Below are 14154 nucleotides of genomic sequence, written 5' to 3'. Positions count from 1 at the left end.
CATACAGAAATAATGTACAGTCATGATAAAACAGGAGCCTTGATCATGCAGAAAGTTCTATATGCAAAAATGTGTGGAACTCCTCGGTCTCACTGTCTTTTATATATGTTTACTTGTGCAGGTTCAGATACATTGTTCAGACCTAGCAAGTGTGTGCCCTGCCCTCCTTCTGTTATTCTAAGCCTTGCGGTGATACAAGGATAATTTTTCTTTATTCCTTCTTTTCCTTATTATGTCAGGCTGACCGAGAATTCTGTGAGTTGGAGGCTGTTGGTTTTGGGTGCCATGAAAGGGCAGATTGTTAGTTGTTGAATTTAATATCGCTGCCTAGTTACTGCCTGGCAGAAAAGATGCTGACATAGTTTTCTGTCTCAGGAGCCAAACTAACATGGCTGGCCAAGGAAACCTTGTCTTTGGTGAAATGGGATGCTCTTAAAGGACCAAATGTATGGGGTGAGCTCCACTACAGGGAAGAGAGACAATAGCTCAACCTAAGCATCACTGGGAGGTGCCGAACATGGACGGTCTGGTGAACTGGCATTTTGGTAAAAAGCAAGGCTGGCTGAATTCCTGAAACTCAAAGTATCTGGGTCCCAAGCCATTTATCACCTTCAAGGAGAACTCTGAATGGAACCTGGAAAGCTTGTAATCGGTGCCTGTCAAATACAACCAAGGATACATGCTTGGTCAATGACACTTTGGATCAACAGACATTTGTAAAGGACTTTCTTTTGGCAATGAAGTATGTTAATGGCACCCAGCGTCAGCAGCACCCCTGCAAGGAGGAAACTTTTAGAACAAGACCATTGTCGCTCCTTCTCAGAGCAAAGTCCAAGATTTAAAATTGATATCCAGTTGGCCGAGTCCTTCTGCGTCTCCTGAACTCAAACTGCCTTGAGGCTTGCATTTATTTGGTTCCAGAATTAGCTCTCAATATTTCATGAAGTGGGAAGAAAGGAGGGGGTGGGAAGATTGAAGAACGATTCTGCTACAGTGGAAACTTTAAGTTGCCATCAGCCTTCTCCTACGTCATCAGCCCATTCTCCGTGCTTGGCTGCCTAAAATTTCGCTAAAAGAAGAGTTCCAAACTAGCTTCCAGAAAGCTTAAAATAAATCCTGGCCAATTACAACAGGACAAAAGGTACCTCTAGGAATATTCTAGGGGAAAAATGAAGGAAAACAGAGTCGAGAGGCGCATCAGCCATAACATCTGGATCCCTACTACCACTGCCAACACCTGCTGCTGGTCACATGCCCACAACCTAGCATAACCATGGAATATTTCCAAAAGAAAACAAACTTTGCTCATGTGTAGAGTTTACATTCCTTTCACATAAGAGGAACTCTGTTAAGAGTACAGCCAAGTTTTTTCTACACTAGAACTGGGCAGTCTTCTTGAGGCCAGGGCTGCGTTTAATTTTCTGAGCTCCCCAAAGAGCCATAGTAAGTGTGTCAGCCGATGTGATTAAGTTATCTGTTTCCCACAAAAATACCCCTGGGAGGCATCCAACCCAGGGGAAAACCACAATAGCTGCTATTTCTTTATTTCTACTCAGATATATTGTCTCTGAATCTGGGTATTTTTTATTACCAAGCCACCCCTTCCATGCATGTTGCTATGATGGCTTCATGGCCATCATAGCTAGTAACAGCCATGGCATCATGTAATCACTAGTTCCACCCATTAATTACATATTAACCTCTCCTTAACCACAACCAGAATCAAGGTCTCTAGAAATACAGGAAAAGGCTTACAATTTAAATGAGAGGAGAGATGAAGGCTGAGTCAAGAACTTGTAAGGCTGAATAGCCATTGAAGTAAGAAAGTTGTTAATTGACCCACACTAGATTTGCATATATAGTTTTCAGGGGGTTAGACTAGGATCAGGGAAACCCAAGTTTAAGTCCCAGTTTAATGAGGAAGGTTAAATGGGTAACTTTAGGCCTGTTATAACTTTCAAGCCAGCCTGCCTGCCTCACCAGGTTATTGTTGGGGGAAGTAAAACTAAAGATACTGTGTACGCCTCCCTGAGCTTAGGAAGAAAAATCAGGTGATATCCAACAAATCAATAAAATTATCCTGTATTCTTTCAGCAAAACTAAACATTCTGGAGGTATATCTTGGGTTCTGATGTTTCTCCCTGCACGGTTTCAGGAAGGGGTCTGAAGACAAGGAGCCCTGTTTGCTGTCTTCTCAGAGCATCAAATTGGCTCCTGAATCCACAGTATTACACAGCCATGGACAAGGATCTCAACCCCCATGCTTGTCCCACTGAACATCAGGATAGATCCAACATGAGAAATGCCATCTATCCTTCTTTCAAGAGAAGAAGCCAAGTGGACTGTTGCAAAGCCCTTTTTTAATAGCTTTGGGTAATCCCTTATTCCTGCTTTAGTGCAGAGAATTACCAAGTCTTTCAACAAACCTTTAACTGTGTTTCCAGCGTTCAAAGCATTTATTTCATTGTAATCATTACCTCAACTCTAATAAGCAGGTCAGTATTCTAATCTCCAGACAGAAAGCTGTGGACAGGGGAAGTTTAGTCTAGAAAAGAGCAGAAGTTGCTGAAGGCCTCCTAATTATTATGTTCGTGCATCACACCAAGCCATGGTTTGATTCATCATGATTTAACTCAGCCACAACTGGCAGGATTCACAGAACATGCCAAAGCCATAAATCATGGGTTACAAACCACAACAGCCAAAAGACTCTCAGCCAAGCCAAACAAGCCACCTTCTGGCTTAGGTGACTGCATGTGAATCAAGACAGCAAATCTGCAACCAAGGTGAGATCTCAACTAAGTAATGGAGCCCACCCTATCTTATCCACAATGCCAGCCCTCCCCAACTTTATGGTCTTCAGATACCCCGAAATATCTCTCATGGGTCCCAGCCAGCTGGCCAGTGAGGAAGCTTGCTGGGAACTATGGCAATTAGAGCCCCAAACACCTGCATGATGGCAGATAAGGTTATCCTTAATTATCAGCCTGGAAAGTACAAGTGGAGAGAGCAGAGACTCAAGGCTCTACCAGCTGGAAGCCATTTTGTAGCCTGGTCACTGAAAAGTTATAATGTGTACCAGAAAATATAATGTGAGAAGCAATTTAACTGCTGAATGCATATAGTCTGCAAATGCTCATGGCCAATTACCTAGTCTAACCTCTACCAGACCTAACATCTTAAATTAAAGTGAGAGTTCATCCATAACCGTGCCCCCAATTAACAAACTCTTTGTGTGTGTATTTCAGTACATTGCAACATTCAGCTAGTCTTTTTATAGCTTGGAAGCTAAGCAGGATTGAGCCTAGTTAGTATTTGGATGGGAGACTGCCAGGAAAAACTGGAATTGTGGCATAGATGGGGTGTTGAAAAAGACCCCAGAAAGCAACAGTTGCCAAGAAAATGCATGGATGTGGCCATGAAATCACCAAAAGTCAAGGTCAGCTTGGAGACTTCACCTTTAGAAGCAATAAAAGAGTGTATGAATATTGAATGAGAAGAATTAGGAGAAAAACCTCCCACTTCTTTTGCACATCAGAGTAGAAACAATTTTATTAAAAACATCCCCTTTAATTGCATTGGGAACAGGGGAAAGAACCTGCACTGATCAATTGTTAAAACAGCTTCAGAAGGAAAGTCAATATTCAGGTATGGAAATGCAGCCAAAAGCCTCCTCTTCTTGCAGGATGTGTACATGGGTCCAACACAGGTTCAAAGCCCTGGTGGAACTGCCTAGCAGAAATTCTCAAAAAGATAAATAAGACAAACAAACACCTTCTGAAACAGAAATGATCTACCACCGTTTTTGCACATCTGGCAATTTCCAGAGAAGCTGGAGTTGTGATCTAGTACACCTGTCCAAATGCCCTCACCCAGCCAGATCTGGCTTTAAGCCACTCCCTAACTATACAAAGAGTGCATTCATACATCGTGCTAAGATGGAAATGTGACTGTACGGACTTGGTCAGGTCATGTGAATTTGGCCATAGTGATCTGTCAGCCATGGCTGATGACTTTACATGATGGGTGAACTCAACTGGTGGTGCCTTTTTCAAAAAAAATATTATTAGTCAGACCATACAGTTCTGCACCATGCTGAACAAGCAAAGGCTAGGATCATGCTAAGAAAAAGCCACAGAAACCTATTACTGACCGAGTAGCTCTCTCCCCAAAGGCCTCAGAACTAATGCTGGTGGCCCACATTATACCCTAGTGCAATGGGTATATCTAGCTAACTTCCATATACCCATCCTATATGGGTAATATACCACATGTGAACAGGATTGTGGCATTTTCTGAGAAACAAGGCCTTTCAGCAAACACCAATGCTTCTTCATGAGGGATTGGTCAGGAGACCCACCACGTCAATTGTGTCCTACAGCAGAGAACTCTGAATCTGCTAATGCAAATATTGCCTGAAATGGCTGCCTGGTTGAAAAAGGTAGGTTCCAATTTAGTTTTGGGTTATACTTTTTTATTCCCAAAGGAAAATGTGCCTGAGTGTTAAGATCCTGACTCTTCCAAAAAAGGGAAAGTCCTCTTCATCCCAGTCTTATGTTCCTGCACTCTTTATTTTGTTAAAAGACAATTTGCTATAAGAGATTCTCCCCTTCTTTTTTTCCTCTAGCCCAGTGTTTCTCAACCTTGGCAGCTTGAAGATGGGTGGTCTTCAACTCCCAGAATTCCCCAATCAGCATGCTGGCTGGAGAATTCTGGGAGTTGAAGCCCACCCATTCTCAAGTTGGCAAGGTTGAGAAACACTGCTCTAGCTAATGTCTATTTCCCAAGCTGGAGCTTCCTTTCTATTCCAGTCAGAGACTGTCTTGATGCTTTTTAATCCTCTCTGAAGATGACAATGGAGGGGTCTGCCAACCACCCCTGAGATTACGGAAGGAAAGAGCTTGTGTGTGCTGGGGAGGAATGGCTTTCTGCCAAAGAAATATGTGACAGGCCCCAACAGAGCTGAGCCTTGGCAAGCTCCTCCGCGCGTGATTATTTACACCAAGCTAGGCTGGGAGAAACAACAAAGTCTGCAGGAATCCATCTGCTCAAGTTTGAATATGCATCTCCAACCCTCTTCCTCCCCCCATCCTGGGCTGCTTCTCCTATGACTGCAAAAAAAAAAAAAAAGTAGAATTTATTGTATTTATTTAAGGCATCTATAAGCCTTCTCTTTGACCAATGGCTGCTTCTGCTATGGCTGCAAACAAAATAGAATTTATTGTATTTATTTAGAATAGGGTATTGATAACTCCTTCTCTTTGACCAGTGGTGACATCTGAAAACAGGAAATGGTAATATAACTCCCAGATCAGTACAATTCAATTCACTCAGCCCTCTTCAGTTAGCAAGATGTGGAAAAATCTCTACAGGAGATATGAAGATTTAGGAAAGGAAAAAAAATGAGGAAAGTTGGGGGAAAAGCAGAAGATAATTCCCCTCCCCCCCCCGAATGTTTGTGGTGTTGGGGTTTTTTTCTCAGCATTTTCCATCCCCAAGAACCTACATCTAGCTTTTTCCTGCAAACCTGGTCAACAGTGACAAATGCTGGGACTCATAGTTTGGCAGGATCCTGAGATCATTTGGACCCATTATTCTTGGTCTAAAGATATTTTTCAGCCTTAATTAATTTGTTATAAATGAGGACCTGAGTTCTCCCCTTGTTTTCTTTGTATAACACATCTAAATATTAACTAAATCTGAAACTCTAGTAAAGTCTTCCTCAATAATGCAAGTGTAGGATGAGAAGAGATGACCCTATCTGGAAGGCAGTAGCAGTTAGGAGAAGCATCATGACCTTCCTTTTTTCTTAACTATACTAGGCTGGGTTTTAAACACACCACCTCACATTGTCCCCAGTGTCTGAACTCCTACCTGTTGAGATACTTAAGGTGAACTGAAGATCTCTAGAAAACCTTCAAGGAAATTGTTGATTTAGTCAAGCAAAACTGAAATGATTTCACAGTTTAAAAAGTTGAAAATGAAAAAGAAGAGTTTTGAAGAAGCAGGAAATCAATTTGTACAGATCTTATATGCTCGACAAAGTTTCTAAGAAATGCCTCTATGGAGCAGAAACTTTAAGAAAACTTAGCCACTTATTAACATTGAATTTATTGCCAACATTCCAAGATTGAAATACACTTTGTCTTTTGAATTCCATAGGACTTACTTACAGGCTATATATTAATCATCAGGGTTCTGGTCAAGTGATATTTTGATAATTGGACAAGGAACTAAGAAATGAAATTCTGCAGTCTGATCATAGGTACTCAGGAGAAAATTCCACTGAGCTCCGTAAGTCCTTCTCCCAAGTAAATGCATATAGTACTACAGCCTACAGTTCTCAAAATGGTGGGGAGAATTCATTGGAAGATCATTAGCTTTGTAAGCAGAAGGCCATAGGCTCAAGCCCAACTAGCTCTAACTAAAAGCATCAGGGAGCAGGCAGTTAAGAAATTATTCTGCTGAAAAAAATCCCAGTACCAGTTAGAAAACCCAATTCTGGAATAAACAGAGCAATAACTTGATTCTGTGTATGGCAAATTCCTACAAATCCTTCATTTCTACCAAAAGCTCAAAGTTAACATGATAAAAGCACTGGTATTCTTTCTGGGGTGGCTCATTAGCACAGGAGTTACTATCTTGATGTTAGTCATCAAGCAGCGAAAATGGGAGTGTAAATCAGCCCCTTTTCGCTGCAAGAGGAGAGAAATGGACCTAAAACATGGATTGAGAATTATGTCCTCTGCACCAGGGACATACTCTGAACCAACTAGGGAGCAAAACAATCCATCTGCTGACCACCCTGATTTCATGATGTTTAGTTACTGGTTCCTATATTTTAAGATCAATTCATTTCTTGGATCCCCTTCACACATGCTAATCGCTCTGGAATAAGTTTAGCTCCACCATGTTTCACTCCCTGACCCTTAGAAACACTCTGAGATGAGATCTAAGGTTGCTTTCACTGCAACCACTGTCAAAACACCAAGAACCCCCAGGCATCAACCAACGTTCCCTCCAACTAACAAATGGGAATGTGTAAATATGGCACCTGATCAGTGCCACCCCCCATCACGGTTGCTGGTTTGCTTTGTCAAAAGTGCTAGAGTTGCTAAAAGAAGAGACATCCATCACAGCATAATCCCCCTACTCATAATCTAAAAGAACAGTGTCTGGTGAAATAGTTGCGTCCAGCATGGGGAAGGAACAGGGCGAGAGTCCTGGATCCATTCCCACCAATGAGAACACATTTTCAACTGCCAAACCAGACTCCCAGAGATTTCAGCTCAACTGGAAAGAAATCGCTCAGCTCCTAGGCAGAGACAATGTCACGTAGATCCCACAGGTGCCAATGTGAGTTTGGAGCAGTACAAATGTCACACAGGGAGGCATCCTCAGGAAAAGAACAAAGGGCTTCACAGACACGGAAGAGTTTGCTTGGTCTTTGACTACAAGACCTTGTAATTTAAAAATAGAAGGTTTTCTAACAAGTCTTCCTGTAGGGCATCGGGCAGTGGTTCTGCCCTTTCCTACAATTTATTTGTAGCGTTTATGTCCGTTAGGAAAGAGTGCCCAATAGCAAAAGACAGGATGCAAACATTTTAATGAAAATACGTCAAAATATAAAAGCAAATCGGTTAAAGATACACCGCACACACACACACACACACACACACACAACAAAACAGCAGCTAGAACATCAGCTTTAAAGTTAACCCTGATGAAAGAAGAGCCGAGATGGAGTTAGTCTAGCTTCTCGGCCGAGAACCCTGGGATTCTCTGAGAAGAAAGAGACGGTTTGTGTCTTGATGTAGCAAAATGTTCTTTAGTTGTTGCAGGACAGAAGGACTTGTGTTAGAAGGGCTCCTTTCCCAGGAAATACACAGAAGCCCTTGTGCTTGTTTGTTTGTTTTTAAGAGGGGGAAAACTTTAATCAATAACACGCAAGATAACGTCTCAGCAGTTGGAGTCCTAAGACCAAAGACCACAGGGGCACGGGTGAGAAATGGCCCTCGGGTTCCAGCCGAGAGAGAAAACAGCACCACCGATCTATTCCAGTTGGGAAAGCAAAGGCGATCTACGAGATATTCGTAAGAAAGAAAGAAAAAGGAAAAGTTGCTTTGATTCCAAGAAAATTAAAAGGCCTTTCCATACTTTTTATTGTGCTGATAAAACAAGGGGACCTTTGAATTCTCTAGAGGAGTCCGTCTAGCTCCGCAAAAAAGCACCGAGCAGTGTAGCAGATTTCCAGTTCACACAGGACGTTACAGCGGCTCCAAAACCTCTGCTGGAAAATACAATATACCCAAACTTACTTTCCTTGCTAAATAGCATGCCAAATTATCACTCAAGCACCTTACAAGATGACAGCTCAAACCCTGCCCCGTGTATCTGAAAGCAAACCCTCCTTATCAACATTTAAATTCATCCCTTCAGAATGTCACTTTTCCGTCTTACTTCAATAGCCTGGTACTTGCATTTTTAAAACACGAAAAGGACTATTCAATTCATAAATTTAAATCCGTTTTCAACCAAAAGAAAGCAGCAACCAAAAGAAAGTAATCCAGTAGAAGATGTCATCTGCCATAAAAGTTCCTTCTAAGCCTTTTATTGCTCCCAACAAGATAATAAGTGAGAATGGGATCTGCACCTCCACCTCATTGTTTAACAAACCAGCAATCCTTGATCTGTCTTAGTTCCCCAAATACAAGAGTGCAGGGTAAGGGGGGGGAAAAGGTAAAAAACCTCCCTATTTTCTTTTTATGATGTGAAATCTTAAGGGCATCTCAAGTTGCCCTGAACCATCCTCTTTACTTATAAAAACCATCCTATCCTTCTCTCCCTTTACCGACCCGCTTTACACTTACAACAAACCATTATTTGCTGAACGATGGTTGTTGAATAAACCATAATAGATGTACTACCTCACAAATCATGGTTTAGGAACCGCGTTGGCTGAATTCATGTAACGTGCTAATGCAAAACCAAGCAAACCTTGGTATGGCTTGACATCATATACAGTATTAACCCAGCCTATTACATCTGCATTCTGTCCTGCTCCTAATGTATTAGCATAACCACTGTACAGCCATAATCTAAAGCAGTCTTTCTCTACCTTGACAACTTTAAGAGCTGTGGGCTTCAACTCCCAGAATTCCCCAGGCTGGCTGGGGAATTCTGGGAGTTGAAGCCCACAGCTCTTAAAGTTGTCAAGGTGGAGAAACCCTGATCCAAAGGGACATTATGCCAGAACATTGTTGAAGTTGCTCTTTCAAAAATCCCAGATGGAAAATTCCTTTTTCCCTTGGTATGCTACTATGGTTTCTATTTATTTATTGAAAAATATTTACAGTACATTTGAAGGTAAAATCGTTTCAATCAATGCTGGGAGAGGAGCTTTTCTTTTGAATCCAGTATTTAAAAGGTATCCAATTCTTAAGAATATCTTTTATGGGCTCTGATACTGTTGGATGTTAGCTATTGCACACAACCAAGCGAGTGGGCGCTGGAGGAACAGGAGGCAGACCGAAACTAGCTGGCCCAGAACTATCAAGGTGAGAAGCAATCTGCTTCTGAGTTGATTCTAAACAGCACTGTCTACTTGCTGCTTATAAATGGGAACATGAAGACCTTATTCCCTCCTGAGAAGGCAATTGATCATGGAAAGGCAGCTACGATCTGGAACATAGGACAACATAAAGACACTTGTTTATGTCCTGCAGAGCTCGTGTTCCATAGCACAACATCTAGTTTTATGGCTAGATTCCAATACCCTTGGTGAACCGACAAAATACGCTTCTGCGTCTGTATTTGCACAACATGTAGCTGTACCTAATCTCAGAGCAGAGGCGCACACCCATGTAAGCACCAGGTGACCTTTCCCTTATCTTGCATACCTCTGAGCAATGAGCAGACATGTCGCAGGTCTAACCATCTCTCTGAGAAGTCATTGCTCTGGGGGGCCCTGGTTTATCCCCCCTCCCAGCAAACCTATGCAGGGGCTCACAAGGGAGAGCATTCAATGCCAGCTGAGCAATCCGCTCTAGTCCAGGGGAGATGATGTCATGATCCACTTGTACCACTGCCACAGGACTCTTTGCACAAGGACTGTCCCTTGCCTACCTGCCAATGCAGCAAAAGCCAAGGGCCACAAGATGGTCACAGCAGGGAGCATAACAGTCCTTTCAGCAGACCATCCAACAGGGAAGGAAGGAACAGATTGGATAGTCAACCCCCCCCCCCCAAAATCAGCATAGAAAGGCACTTTCAAGCCAACTTACAGGTGAACAGCATCGCTGTCTTGTAAACAACCCCCCCTCCCCACCTCATCAAACAGATTTTAAACTTTAACAGGTGGCCAATAAGCCCCAAAGTCCATTTCTTGGGTCAGGACTGACATGGTACACAGAAGGGCAATTTGACATGGTGGAGCCTGACAATACACTTGTTTTCCTAGAAGGATTTTGAGCCAGGAGGACAGGTTCTCCCCAGCCCCGCGTCAGCCTTCAATTCCTCCATCCCCTTCATTGGCTTCTACTTGGCAATCCAGCAGGCAGCAGGAATTGGGAGGATGGGGGTCCCTGGGCTCCCCAGCTGCTGACCTGCAGCCTCCCCTCATTCCTGCCTGATAGCCGAATGAAAAAGACAGTTTGCCCAGTAGCAGGTATCTACGCTAACCAGCCTTATCAATGAGCCATAACCCACTGCTACTTGCTCAGGATCACCCTTTCCTCAATTAAGAGTCTCCAGCTATGCAGGGCTACAGATTTCCTGCCAGCTGGGAATTCTAGGCGCTGTAATCCAGCCCAGTCAGAGGGCAAGGAAGCCAGATTTATACAGCGCCATCCAGGTGCTCGGCACAGGACAAAATTCCATAACAAAACAAGACCCCGTCCTGTGTCCCGGGGAGCTTACAGTCCAGATTTTGGACACAGAGGAGCAGCAGCAAGGGATGCTCCCCCTAGCTCGACTTTGGGGGAGAAAGTTTAGAGTGAAATCATCAAGGCATGCTCAGAGTCCCCACATTGCTCCGAACAGTTCTGTTTAACATCGGAAGTCGACTGGGGTCCCGGATAGATTTTATGCCCCCGGAGAAAAGAGTATCTCAGAGTCTCTTCCCCCACCCCCACCCCCAATTTCAGTTACTACTATTAGCTTGGAGCCAAGGAGAAGAGACATCGAGCCGCTCCCGACCTTGGAGAGCCGGGAGGCATTTTAGGAACATCGCCGACCTCGGGCCAGGAGAATCCCGGCACGTCTGTGTGCGCGCGCGCCCCGGTGCCTGCTTGCTCGCGTGCGTGCGTGTGTACCCAAGCTACTGCACCAAACAGAACGGGATTGCGGCTTCGGCCAACACCCACGCCCACCGGCTTCGCCAGCCAGACCCCCACCGACCCACCTTTGCAAAGCCCGGCGCGCCTTCCCTCTGCCCCCGCACATCCCCGCCGCGGGCCTCCCGTTGCCTTACCCCCCCCCCCCCGCACCTCCGGGAACAGCGGCGGGGAAGTGGACCGGTTTCCGAGCCCCCGTCCAAGCCGTTGCACTGCCAGGCGCCAAACGCCGGGGGCGATGGCGAACCCGGCTCAGCTGGATACCAGCGGGAAGTTTGCCAATGGCACCCGCCGCGCCCCCCGCCAACATTTTTGCCGGGGAAAAGCTACAACACAACGGGGCTCGGGGCCCTCGGACGGCTCCCCGGTCGCTTCTGGGGGCCGAGAGGCGAAGGCCGCGCCTCCGGGCACCCCCGGTCGGAAGAGAGAAAGTTTGGGCGCAACTTTCTCTCCAGCCCGGACGAGCGAGCAGCAGCCAACTTACCGCGCTGAGGGGGAGGGGCCCTCCCGGCGCAGGCGAGCGTTGCGGGGGCAGGAAGTCGCCCCTCCGCGGCCGGCGGCCCAGGTACCCCGGCAGGTCCGGCACGACAAACCCAAGTCCGCCGCTGGGAAACAATAGGCGAGCCACGCGCGCGGCTCGGCTCGGCTCGGCTCCTCTCCTCGGCTCAGAGTGCGGGCTCCATCGGCGGCGCCGACCCGCCGAGAGCGCTGGCGGAGGCAGCCCCGCCGCAGCAACTCCGCCTTCCCAGTCCCCGGAGGGCGGCCGGACTCGCCAGCGGCGGCAGGAAGGCAGGTGGCGCGGGCGGCAGCGGCGGCGGCCACGGGGCGCTCCGGAAGGGCTCTCTGGCGCGCGCTTCCCACCGAGCGCGCGGCGATTTCCTCGCGCTCCGCAGAGCAGCCGGTGCGCCAGGCGACTCACCCGCTCGGTCGCCCAGTCCAGCGCCGGAGAGCAGCCGGGGAGTGAGTGAGTCACTCCCTCCCACCCCTCCCTCCCGGCCGGCCCGGCTCGGCCCCGCCCCGCCCGCCTCGCCTCGCCCCTCCTGCTGGGGTCTTCGGCGCTCCAGTAGCCCCGGCGCTGCTCTCCCGCGGCGGCGGCGGCGGCGGGTCCTTGGCTCTCGCCGAGCGGGGAACGGGAGCCCGGGCGGGCCGAGGTGGGCGTTGCGGAGAAGCCACAGACCCGAGCTGCCCCTGGCCGCCGGCTGCCTGCGTCCCGCGCGGCGCGGCGCGGCGCTGGGCGAGCTCCTCGGGCCGTGCGGACGCAGAAGCCCGCGTGCTTCGCGGCTCCTGAAGCAGGCTGGCCTTGGCGACCACCCACCCCCGGCCATGGGGACAAGTCCATCAACCGTGGTTCCTCGAAGTCCGAGTAAAACCTCAGTGGGCGGGGAGGCTCCAAAGGCGATCCTGCCTTACCTTGAAGGAAGCTCTGCTGGAATCCAGCGTGGTTTCTGCCCCCGGGGTCTGCCCGCTTCCCTAAGCCGGGAGATTTCAGCCTGGGGTTGGGAGCCTCCGCGGGGTGGCGAGCAATTGAGAAAGGAGTCACAGGGTTGGGGCTGGGTTTTTTCCCCTTCCTTTTCTTAAGGCTGATCAGGCCTCTGCAGGCAAGGTGGGAACATGGTCCGAATTTGCTCGAGATCTGCTTTTAGGTGTGCCCGCACGAGCCGGGCGGAATGGGTGGCTGTGACGCTGCAGAGTGACGGTCTGGGATACACAGATTAAAGTGTAACGATTGAAAATGTGGTGTCTTTTATTTCTTGCCAAGTCCTGACCCCAGTGAAGTCGTTCAAGTTATTCATGGGGAGGGAGGTCACTCAATTTCAACTCTCATTGCAGGGAACGGCTGTAGAACAAAGTTTGGAAACCTGGCCTCTTCTAAGCCAAAGTCTGCGTAGCCAGAGTTGGACTTGCGTAAGACTGTAAGCCATAATGGGTCTGCTTGATTGAATGTACTCTGCAAATCCATAACTATGGCTTATTCAGCCAGAAACCATAATTATGAGTCGTGGCTGAGCAAACTGTGGTTTGGAACAATGTGTTAAGCCAGGCAGAGTGGCTCAGTTCATACCTAACACTAAGCCACAAACTGTGCTTTACAAACAGCAATGACTCAGTCACATTTTGGGCTAAGCAAAACAAACCATACTTTTGATGGGTGAATCAAGCCAATGAGCAGTTTAGGTTTGCCAGTTACAAACTATTTTTTTCAGGAGCAACCCAAAATGCATTGCTAAGCGTGGCCTAAACCATCTCTCATGTTAGATTTGTCAGAAACTAAGCCACGTTGATCTGCAAAACACAAAAATTGGGGATGGCCAAATCCACAATGAGACAGCTTGGTTTACTCAACTCACAAAACTACTGTGGTTTTGGTTAATGTTGTGCAAATTCAACTAATTGTGGCTTATTCAGCAAACCATGGTTAAACAAACTGGCTTAGTACTGTGGATGAACCAATCTAACCTGGTTAGCTGAATGAGCTACAAGTAGCTGAATTCACACTTTAAGTCATAAGGTGATTATTAGGCTGAGTGTTGTGTGATGTGAACGCCAAGGAAGTTAGGGGCATTTGCAGTTGAGAGCCTGGCTAACATGCTCTGGGAGGGTGTTTCCACCATTCTTCTAATTTCCACACCTTTTTGGGCTCCCCAAAACTTCTCTTTCTCTGTCTCCCAACATATTTTAGTTGGCTCACACATTGTGCTGTACAATGGCTTGTTTTAACAATGGTTTGAATAAACCACAGTGCTTGCTTCACACATGCCACTAAGCCACAAAATGGAGCAATCTGTATAAACTAACCACACAGTCTGGCTTCCTATATACA

General features: G+C 46.7%; 1 protein-coding gene across 6 annotated transcripts in view; it reads right to left on the bottom strand.

Moving 5' to 3' along the window:
• Nucleotides 1-12301, bottom strand: part of FGFR1 (fibroblast growth factor receptor 1) — an 83648-nt gene extending 71347 nt beyond the window's left edge. For 3 of the 6 annotated variants that reach the window (XR_015798139.1, XM_088152038.1, XM_088152039.1), the window contains exon 1: nt 11818-12300. The gene's annotated coding sequence lies outside the window, so the exon portion shown is untranslated. Of the gene's footprint in view, nt 1-11817 lie in introns of all 6 variants that reach the window. The other 3 variants (XM_088152040.1, XM_088152042.1, XM_088152041.1) reach the window with 2 other exon arrangements.
• Between the last annotated feature and the right edge of the window lie 1853 nt (nt 12302-14154).

This window comes from Python bivittatus, unplaced genomic scaffold (assembly GCF_059951505.1).
Source record: "Python bivittatus isolate LINGU-HERP-01145 unplaced genomic scaffold, Pbiv_v1 ctg000680_np1212, whole genome shotgun sequence".
Taxonomy (NCBI): domain Eukaryota; kingdom Metazoa; phylum Chordata; class Lepidosauria; order Squamata; family Pythonidae; genus Python; species Python bivittatus.
This window is presented reverse-complemented; position numbering and strand designations above follow the sequence as displayed.